Source organism: Choloepus didactylus, chromosome 6, assembly GCF_015220235.1.
Source record: "Choloepus didactylus isolate mChoDid1 chromosome 6, mChoDid1.pri, whole genome shotgun sequence".
Lineage (NCBI taxonomy): Eukaryota > Metazoa > Chordata > Mammalia > Pilosa > Megalonychidae > Choloepus > Choloepus didactylus.
The window spans coordinates 29896718-29905619 of NC_051312.1; the positions used below are offsets into that span (position 1 = coordinate 29896718).

The 8902-nt window shown below is 38.8% G+C and overlaps 1 pseudogene; it reads right to left on the reverse strand.

Annotated features, from left to right (window-relative positions):
• Nucleotides 1-3397: 3397 nt before the first annotated feature.
• Nucleotides 3398-4310, reverse strand: LOC119535717 (annotated as a pseudogene).
• Between the last annotated feature and the right edge of the window lie 4592 nt (nucleotides 4311-8902).

An 8902-nucleotide genomic window follows, 5' to 3' on the forward strand; every position in this document is an offset into this window, starting at 1 on the left:
AATGCCAAGGATGACCCTGGAAGGAATCTGAGGATGGAGGACAGAAGGCTCAAAGGGACACAGTTGAGACATAAGGAAAAGGAAATATAGAATGTAAGCTTTGTATCATTGTTGAATCTCTTGTACTTCTTAGCTGCACTTAATGGGATTGCATAAAAGAATGTTCCTGTTCATGGGAAGTTTATACGTGAATTATAGTGTTTGTTCAAGGATGTGTGCAGCTAGCTGTCATATGTTCAGAAGACAGAGCAACAGATGATGGATGATAGATAGGGAGAGAGGGATGGAGGGAGGGAGGGAAAGAAATAGCGGTGTGAAAACATGTTAAAGTTAGTGGATCGGGGTATCGGGGGAAGTTAGGGAATGCTGGAGTTCTGTATATGGGGTTTGTATTGTTTTTGCAACTGTTCCTATAACTTTGAATTTATTTCAAAATAAAATGTAAAAAAAAAATGACAACTTAAAAAAAATACCATTGTGTGAATATAACAAATATTCCATAATTTATATATTGTCTGATGAATTTACGAATTGTTTCCCTTTTTTTTTGCTATTATAAACATCATTATATGAAAAAAAGGGAATAGTGTCTAGAAGTCAGTATATCATAATCTAATTGGAGAAATAGAGCAGACTTGACTTCACCGTAAATATGGAGAATCTTTCAGACATATAGTTGGAGACTATGCATGTACAGAGAAGTCATTGAGAAAATCACACTCAGCCAAGCCCCCTGGTAAAAGACAGCTAGTAGAGGAAGAAGGGAAACTCTGCACAAAGGAGAATTCCACTTCCATGTCCACTCTCTTAGCCTTTGATGTGGAGCTGGTTGAAAACTTGCCAGATATCAACCTGGTTGGTGCAATGAATGTGGCAATTGGATTCAGGCTGTTCCAATATTTAAGGAGACAATGAATGGTAGGGTTGTGTATGTTACCAACCCACAGAAAAATCTCCCACTGAGGCAATTTTAAATTAAAAAGAAGTGAGAGTCATAGGACATCCAGGGAAACACTTATCATCTTATGTAGGGCACAGTTTCCATCAAGCCCAGTGCTTGGTTGGAGCTCAGTCCCCATAAGAAGATGTCAGCAGAGACAGGATTGGACTGATCTCTAGTTAGAATATTCTGAAATGGCATGGAATAATACTATCTAATTGATCAATGATCACATATAGGCAGGAAGGGAACTGGAATTTGTAACCCTTTTCCTTCTAGGCCAAAAATCTTCACCAGATATACAAGAATGCATAAAAAAGTTTGGTCTGCTCTGTTCCTTGGAGCTAGAAATAATATTTCTGAGTAGATATGAAGAAGTTGTGTGCAAAAACACATGCAAACATATAATTTAAAAAAATCCCTCATACATGTTTTAAGTATGGATGATTCTGTGATGGTTCCAATATTCCTGATTAGCGATTATTCCTATTGGTGATTAGTGGCCATTAGTGGCCACAGGATTCTTCTGAAATGAAAGGAAAATTTGTGGGATAGGATTATAGGAACTTGATGCAAATTGGTACACATGCTGAGAAGAATGTTTAAAAGAATAACTATCTAGAAGTCAGAAAAATCACTCAATTAGTGTATAAGACCTAGCTCACATTGGAGTCTGTAATTGTTGCCAACCCTGTCTACTATACAAGTACATAATATTCTTCAGCATTTCTTTACATCTTACACAGAGAGGAAAATGGTGTACAAATTAATGTTTTAATTACTTCAGTTAGTGTGGTGTTTTACACTAAAAAAGGCTTAATTTGGCTTGGTTTATGAGGATTCCTATTTACTCATTCCACACTATTTGAGAATCTAGATAATTTGAAAAAGTTATGCCCTCGGTTCTCTTCTTAACTTATAAATATTTGTGACAATAAAGGCAGTCATTGCACTAGTCAGGATAAGCTGTGTTTCACTGTCAAAACAAATGAATCCTGAAATATTTGTTGCTTAATGTGCACCCATTTATTTCCAGTACACCCAAAATCCACTGAGAGTTTGGGAATCATGTAGGGCATTTGTCCTCCATGTAGATTCTCACTTATCCAGCTTGATCCCTCTCTGCTTCTCTATTCTGGTTACTTTATGCACTTTTTCTATGCTTGTAGAATAAGAAATAAAAAAGGTGTATACTTTCACTGGTTCCTAATTTCTGTAGCCTGAGTGTGGCACATATATCTTTTGTGATCTGTCACATGAACTTTATAATAAAATGGGGCTGAAAATATGGTTGGAATACCTGGGTATTTGGTGATCATAAATGGGTTTGTCATAATTGAGAAAAAGTGATTTTCCATTTGAAATGAAATGTTTACTAACAGTTGCATAGTAATATGCATATGATATATATATATTTATCATATATACTATGTATGTCATGAGATACAGGCACAGCTATGGAGTAATTTGGGTTAATTCTTTTCCTGAAAAGATAAAAGTGAAATCACCAAGATTTTCAACACATCTGACGTGGCTTAATCTGGATCTTCTTCTTGTATCTGGACACTTCCTGTTAGTATTGCGTTATAGGTGACTACAGCTCAAGTGGTATGAAGTTGGTCTGCAATTTTCTGTTCAAATTTGAATGTGCAGCCTTTCTACCTTATTTACTCAGGTATTGTAAACTCTCTTTTGCATTAGCTACTTTTTTCCTTTTAGTTAATGCTCAAATATATCCAAAATAATCTATTTAGGAAGTGAATTGGTATATAGATATTTTCAAAGGAAAAAAATTGCTCCGCATGTATATTTTACCTATGAACATCATGTGCAAGTTTTCTCTATGGCTATACTTCACTGACTTCAGGCAGGGAAATAAATTTATTCTTGGCAGAAACCAAATAACAATGTAAATGGTGCTTCATGTGTTGTGCAACACAACAGCCTTAATTTTTTATAAGTCCTGTCTTAATGATGTTCTCTCTTTCCTTCAAATACATTCATTTCTAGTTGATGCCTTCCTACTACCAAATTAATTCTATCCGTACTGAAGCACCTAGGATTAAAATGATGACTATTCAACATAAACCTTAGCAATAAAACTTTTAAATATACTTTCTATACTTGGGCTAGTTGGTACATAAGGTATACTTAAAGATTGCAGATAACTTTTCTATAGAATACATAAAGCCAAGGATTTTCTGAAGATCATACCATTTTACATCAATTAGCAATATCTCTTTGATCAATAATTTAAATATGCAAAGAAGTTTCAAATTGGAAAAAAAGTATAGCCACCATTTAATTATGTATCTGTATTTAAGGAACATGAAATATTTGTTTCCAGATAACAAGGTGATAAATGCAAATGCAAATGTTCTTTCAGCAAGACTATTATCTTTTGCTTTAGACACACTTGTTCTTGAAAATATGAATAATTTTGTTTTATCTACAGGATCACTTTTGACTCCAGAGCTTCTTCATTGCATTTTTCACCTCTGCATTTCTGAGGGTGTAGATTAAAGGGTTTAACAGAGGTGTTATCATAGAATAAAATAAAGCCACAGCTTTATCCATGGGGAAGGTGGTCATAGGCTGAAGATATGCGAATATACATGGTATAAAGAATAATGTAACCACAGTAATATGTGAAGTGCAGGTGGAGAGAGCCTTCTGCTGTCCTTCAGAGCTGTGAGACCTCAGGTTACAAAGGATAAGGACATAGGAAGTGATAAGAATGGTAAAACTGAGCATACACAGGAACCCACTGTTGGCAGCAACAAAAGGTCCAAAGATGTGTGTATCAGTGCAGGATAGCTTCAGCAGAGGGTAAAGATCACACATGAAATGGCCAGTGACATGGGAGCCACAGAAGGGCAACCACACAATAAAAAGGATTTGAATCAGACCATGAAGAAATCCCCCAGCCCAGGACAATGGCACGAAGAGGCCACACACCCTCCGGTTCATTGTGACCGTGTAGTGCAGGGGCCTGCAGATGGCCACATAGCGGTCACAGGCCTTCACCGTGAGCAGAATGATCTCAACTCCTCCAAGGAAATGCATTGCAAAACACATGAGTCATGCACCAACCAAAGGAGATAGTTTTCTTTCCAATGAGGAGGTCAAATATCATATTTGGAGTTGTTGTAGAGGGTAAGGAACCATCTAGAAAAGACAAGAAAGATAGAAAAAAATACATTGGAGATCTCGGTGTTGGGCTGGTGGCGATAGTCACTACAATGAGTAAGCTGTCTGCCAGGGTGATTAAATAGATGACTGTAAACAAGGCAAACAAGACTTTCTGTGCATCTGGGTTTTGTGTCAGGCCGAGCAGGATGAATTCTGTCACATTGCTCACTTGCTTCATGATCCCGTTTCGCATTTGGATGATGGATTTACCTGCAAATGGTGCAGGGATGGCAAAGGTGGTAGATCAATTTTGACCAAGAAAGTAGTATAACCATCAGATCATTTATTTCCTGTAAGACTGATGCAAACACCAACAGACAAACCCTAGATTTAAAGTTGAGCTATAATTTTAAACACATATTAAACAAATAGCACCTTCTACACATGCATGCACACACACACACATTTTTATGGCTGTTGATATGCCAGACTCTTTCCTGCAATCCTGCATGGCTGGATCCTCTCCCAATCAATTCCACAGTATTTTTAAAAATAGACAAACAGGAATATAAAGAGTACCTGTGAAGGAGGAGAACAGGATTGACTATACGAAGGTCTATTTTCTTGTTTTTCTTCTCTAGTCCTTTTGGCTAAAGATTCTCAACTGCAGAGTTTCCTGTTTTTGTTACATTTAGTTTGTTCCAGATTGACAATAAAACATCAGGTAAGTTCTACTTGCAATTAGAATCATGAAGTCACAATTGAGAATCACTTGAACTGAGCGAAACATTGAGGCTACAGTAAGATACATGGTGGCAGCGAGATTTGTGAACTCATGCTTCATTGGAACAGAATTGTATGAGAATATCATAGATAATTTATCAAACACCTCTGGAAGAAGAATATCCTGAAAACTGAAAAAGATCAAATAGGGGAGGCGGGGCAAGATGGCGGACTGGTGAGCTGTATGTTTTAGTTACTCCTCCAGGAAAGTACGCAGAAAGCCAGGAACTGCGTGGACTGGACACCACAGAGCAATCTGACTTTGGGCATGCTTCACACAACACTCATGAAAACGTCGAACTGCTGAGATCAGCGAAATCTGTAAGTTTTTGCGGCCAGGGGACCCGCGCCCCTCCCTGCCAGGCTCAGTCCCGTGGGAGGAGGGGCTGTCAGCTCCGGGAAGGAGAAGGGAGAACTTTAGTGGCAGCCCTTATCAGAAACTCATTCTACTGATACAAACTCCAACCATAGATAGACTGAGACCAGACAGCAGAGAATCTGAGAGCAGCAAGCCCAGCAGAGAGGAGACAGGCATAGAAAAAAAACAACATGAAAAACTCCAAAATAAAAGCGGAGGATTTTGGAGTTCTGTGAACATAGAAAGGGGAAGGGCAGAGCTCAGGCTCCGAGGTGCATATGCAAATCCTGAAGAAAAGCTGATCTCTCTGCCCTGTGGACCTTTCCTTAATGGCCCTGGTTGCTCTGTCTCTTAGCATTTCAATAACCCATTAGATCTCTGAGGAGGGCCCTTTTTTTTTTTTAATCCTTTTTTCTTTTTCTAAAACAATTACTCTAAGAAGCCCAATACAGAAAGCTTCAAAGACTTGTAATTTGGGCAGGTCAACTCAAGTGCAGAACGAAGAGAGCTCTGAGACAAAAGGCAATAATCCAGTGGCTGAGAAAATTCACTAAACACCACAACTTCCCAAGAAAAGGGGGGTGTCCGCTCACAGCCATCAACCTGGTGGACAGGAAACACTCCTGACCATCGCCAGCCCCATAGCCCAGAGCTGCCCCAGACAACCCAGTGTGACGGAAGTGCTTCAAATAACAGGCACATACCACAAAACTGGGCGTGGACATTAGCCTTCCCTGCAACCTCAGCTGATTGCCCCAGAGTTGGGAAGGTGGAGCAGTGTGAATTAACAAAGCCCCATTCAGCCATCATTTCAGCAGACTGGGAGCCTCCCTACACAGACCAGCAGCCCAGAACTGCCCTGGGGGGACGGCACTCACCTGTGACATAGCACAGTCATCCCTCAACAGAGGACCCAGGGTGCACAGCCTGGAAGAGGGGCCCACTTGTAAGTCTCAGGAGCCATACGCCAATACCAAGGACTTGTGGGTCATTGGCAGAGACAAACTGTGGCAGGACTGAACTGAAGGATTAGACTATTGCAGCAGCTTTAAAACTCTAGGATCACCAGGGAGATTTGATTGTTAGGGCCACCCCCCCCTCTCTGACTGCCCAGAAACACGCCCCATATACAGGGCAGGCAACACCAACTACACACGCAAGCTTGGTACACCAATTGGACCCCACAAGACTCACTCCCACACTCACCAAAAAGGCTAAGCAGGGGAGAACTGGCTTGTGGAGAACAGGTGGCTCGTGGACACCACCTGCTGGTTAGTTAGAGAAAGTGTACTCCACGAAGCTGTAGATCTGATAAATTAGAGATAAGGACTTCAATTGGTCTACAAATCCTAAAAGAACCCTATCAAGTTCAGCAAATGCCAAGAGGCCAAAAACAACAGAAAATTATAAAGCATATGAAAAAACCAGACGATATGGATAACCCAAGCCCAAGCACCCAAATCAAAAGATCAGAAGAGGCACAGCACCTAGAGCAGCTACTCAAAGAACTAAAGATGAACAATGAGACCATAGTATGGGAGACAAAGGAAATCAAGAAGACCCTAGAAGAGCATAAAGAAGACATTGCAAGACTAAATAAAAAAATGGATGATCTTATGGAAATTAAAGAAACTGTTGACCAAATTAAAAAGATTCTGGACACTCAAAGTACAAGACTAGAGGAAGTTGAACAATGAATCAGTGACCTCGAAGATGACAGAATGGAAAATGAAAGCATAAAAGAAAGAATGGGGAAAAAAATTGAAAAAATCGAAATGGACCTCAGGGATATGATAGATAATATGAAACGTCCGAATATAAGACTCATTGGTGTCCCAGAAGGGGAAGAAAAGGGTAAAGGTCTAGGAAGAGTATTCAAAGAAATTGTTGGGGAAAACTTCCTAAATCTTCTAAACAACATAAATACACAAATCATAAATGCTCAGCGAACTCCAAATAGAATAAATCCAAATAAACCCACTTCAAGACATATACTGATCACACTGTCAAACACAGAAGAGAAGGAGCAAGTTCTGAAAGCAGCAAGAGAAAAGCAATTCACCACATACAAAGGAAACAGCATAAGACTAAGTAGTGACTACTCAGCAGCCACCATGGAGGCGAGAAGGCAGTGGCACGATATATTTAAAATTCTGAGTGACAGGAATTTCCAGCCAAGAATACTTTATCCAGCAAAGCTCTCCTTCAAATTTGAGGGAGGGCTTAAATTTTTCACAGACAAACAAATGCTGAGAGAATTTGCTAACAAGAGACCTGCCCTACTGGAGATACTAAAGGGAGCCCTACAGACAGAGAAACAAAGAAAGGACAGAGAGTCTTGGAGAAAGGTTCAGTACTAAAGAGATTCGGTATCGGTACAATAAAGGATATTAATAGATAGAGGGAAAAATATGACAAACATAAACCAAAGGATAAGATGGCTGATTCACGAAATGCCTTCACGGTTACAACGTTGAATGTAAATGGATTAAACTCCCCAATTAAAAGATATAGATTCGCAGAATGGATCAAAGAAAATGAACCATCAATATGTTGCATACAAGAGACTCATCTTAGACACAGGGACAGAAAGAAACTGAAAGTGAAAGGATGGAAAAAAATATTTCATGCAAGCTACAGCCAAAAGAAAGCAGGTGTAGCAATATTAATCTCAGATAAAATAGACTTCAAATGCAGGGATGTTTTGAGAGACAAAGAAGGCCACTACATACTAATAAAAGGGGCAATTCAGCAAGAAGAAATAACAATCGTAAATGTCTATGCACCCAATCAAGGTGCCACAAAATACATGAGAGAAACACTGGCAAAACTAAAGGAAGCAATTGATGTTTCCACAATAATTGTGGGAGACTTCAACACATCACTGTTTCCTATAGATAGATCAACCAGACAGAAGACCAATAAGGAAATTGAAAACCTAAACAATCTGATAAATGAATTAGATTTAACAGACATATACAGGACATTACATCCCAAATCACCAGGATACACATACTTTTCTAGGGCTCACGGAACTTTCTCCAGAATAGATCATATGCTGGGACATAAAACAAGCCTCAATAAATTTAAAAAGATTGAAATTATTCAAAGCACATTCTCTGACCACAATGGAATACAATTAGAAGTCAATAACCATCAGAGACTTAGAAAATTCACAAATACCTGGAGGTTAAACAACACACTCCTAAACAATCAGTGGGTTAAAGAAGAAATAGCAAGAGAAATTGCTAAATATACAGAGATGAATGAAAATGAGAACACAACATACCAAAACCTATGGGATGCAGCAAAAGCAGTGCTGAGGGGGAAATTTATAGCACTAAACGCATATATTAAAAAGGAAGAAAGAGCCAAAATCAAAGAACTAATAGATCAACTGAAGAAGCTAGAAAATGAACAGCAAACCAATCCTAAACCAAGTAGAAGAAAAGAAATAACAAGGATTAAAGCAGAAATAAATGACATAGAGAACAAAAAAACAATAGAGGATAAATATCACCAAAAGTTGGTTCTTTGAGAAGACCAACAAGATTGACAAGCCCCTAGCTAGACTGACAAAATCAAAAATAGAGAAGACCCATATAAACAAAATAATGAATGAAAAAGGTGACATAACTGCAGATCCTGAAGAAATTAAAAAAATTATAAGAGGATATTATGAACAACTG